Here is a 2,407-nt window from a genome sequence, read left to right on the forward strand (position 1 = left end):
CGTCTGCGCTGTGACACATGTTGTGATTCAGTGTGAAATCACAGTACGACCAACAGAATGTGGGAATTTAGAAAGAAGTTTATATTTACACAGCCTCCATACGTCCGCGAAACAGCATATTACACGACAGCAGTGGAGGTCTTTGACATCAGGCTCGAACGTGCCTGCCGCGTGCCAGACGGAAACCTGAAGTGTTCTGTGGAAAGGGCGCCGCGTGCGGCAGCAGAGTGGCGCAGCGGGAGCGTGCTGGGCCCATAACCCAGAGATCGATGGATCGAAACCATCCTCTGCTATTATTCAATGTCTCCTCGAGCTGCTTTCCTTAAGATCGGTGCTCTCTTCTGCAAGCTGCCTTTGCATCGATTTACCAAAATGTCGGATATCGATGCACTCGCCAAATCAGGTGGCATGGTTTTAGAGGTCTCAGTGGTATTCTGGTCTTCGCCGGTTTCCTCTGAACCGAATCGCAAAACCAGTTCTCTGCGATGCCAATCAGCTGGTAAAGTTCAAACACATGCCTTGTGGTTTCGTGCATTCCTTGCAGTAATTCGCCACCCTGGTTCAGACGAGAATGACAAGCATGTCAGAAACCGCATCACGACTCAGACATCGTCCCCTCCTATTAGGACGGATACCACCGATTGTGAATAACCTCAGAGAGAGAGACAAGTGACAGACAGTCGCCGTGGACTCGATGGGCTGAACGGCTTCTGTCTGCGCGAGAATGGTGCTACGTGTTTATGCCGTCCCACTGCCTGTCTCTGGGACAGAGAGGCTGAGGGGGCAAAACTGGTTCATTTTTAACCGTCCCTTCCGTGTTGGATGCCTGCAGTCCCTCAGCTCAGGGCCGTGGGGATGACTCTCAGTGAGTGAAGGTTTCACTCGGATTCTCTTCATCTGGGACACTTGGGGCTCAGATGTTAACTGCTGCGCGATCGCAGCAAAGAAAGCGATGCCCACTTTGCAATAGACTTTCCGTAAGATTGCTGGGTGAAGACGATTTCTGAACACCAAGAAGGCTGCACAACAATGTGAATTTACCTGGGCGAAGAGTTCTCGGTGTCCATTTCTTTCTGTCCTGCCAGCACAGCATCTTTCTATCTCTCCGATAACAGACCCTTGGACAAAGTTCACAATCAAAGTTGTTCATGTTCCCTGCATTAATGTAACTGACATCTCTCACCCCAAGGGTTTCAGAGAGAGAGAGAGAGAGAGAGAGAGAGCAGAAGAGCGAATGGACTCTACCCGCACCCCGTCCCACCCCGCAGAACAACGTGCAAGTAGAAATAAAATGGTTTATTTATCCACCAGTGGTGGTAGTCCAGTTCCTGGGGATGAGACAAATATCAGCGCCCCGGGGACAGAATGACAAGCAGATGTTCTGGAAACGCTTTGCTGCTTGCAATTCTTGCAGCAATGTGGAATGTACTTCACACTGAGCAAGTTTCAGCTGGCTCAGTGTCTCCGATGTACATTGCTGTGTTTGCCGCCAGCTCAGAGAGAGAACAATAGGAAGGATGTAGGAGCGAATAACGATCCGTGTGAGAGGGCGAATAATTGTTAATGGAGACTGTTAGCGGCTAACGATACGTAGTGTGTCATAGGAGACGAGGTGATAACAAGGAGAATTTTGTGTGGTAGGGGTCAAGGACATGGGGGAGTTCAGGCCCTAAAGTTATGGAACTCGATATTGAAGATCGGAGGGCTGTAAGGTCTCCAAGTGGAAAATGAGGTGTTGTTCTTTCATCTGAGCTAGAACACTGCTGCAAGCCTGAGACAGAGATGTTGGCCAGGGAACAGGGTGATGTGTTAAAGTGGCAGGCAACCGCAAGGTCAGGGCCTTTTTTCCACAACCACCTGATGAAGGAGCCACGCTCCGAAAGCTAAGTGTTTCTAAACAAGCCGATTGGACTGTAACCTGGTGTTGTGTGATTTTTAGCTTTGTACACCCCAGTCCAACACGGGTGGATCATGACAAATTTCAAGTGTCCAAATGCGAATACGAGAGAAAAATGCCAACACCATTTTTTGACCGAACTGTTTTTTTTTTTCCCTGTGCCTCGACGTTTTGTTCCTTTTGCATTTTGTCTGGCTGCTCAACGTTCCTGCCTTTACTCCAGGGTAAAGGTATTCCAAAACTAGAGGGTATAGGTTTAGGGTGAGGAGGAAAGATTTGAAGAGATTCAAAAGACTCGGCATAGAACATTCACCCTCACCTTGACCTCTTTCCACCTAGCACATTTCCGACGCCCCTCCCCCAAGTCCCTTCTCCCTACCTTTTATCTTAGCCTGCTGGACAAACTTTCCTCATTCCTGAAGAAAGGCTTATGCCAGAAACGTCGATGCTCCTGTTCCCTGGATGATGCCTGACGTACTGCGCTTTTCCAGCAACACGTTTTCAGCTCTG

At 49.1% G+C, this 2,407-nt stretch overlaps 1 non-coding gene across 1 annotated transcript; it reads left to right on the forward strand.

Annotated features, from left to right (window-relative positions):
* Positions 1 to 221: 221 nt before the first annotated feature.
* On the forward strand, positions 222 to 293 carry trnam-cau. The gene has a single exon. It is a non-coding gene; the product is annotated as a tRNA-Met (tRNA).
* The last annotated feature ends 2,114 nt before the right edge of the window (positions 294 to 2,407 follow it).

Source organism: Chiloscyllium plagiosum, unplaced genomic scaffold, assembly GCF_004010195.1.
Source record: "Chiloscyllium plagiosum isolate BGI_BamShark_2017 unplaced genomic scaffold, ASM401019v2 scaf_48592, whole genome shotgun sequence".
Classification (NCBI taxonomy): Eukaryota; Metazoa; Chordata; class Chondrichthyes; order Orectolobiformes; family Hemiscylliidae; genus Chiloscyllium; species Chiloscyllium plagiosum.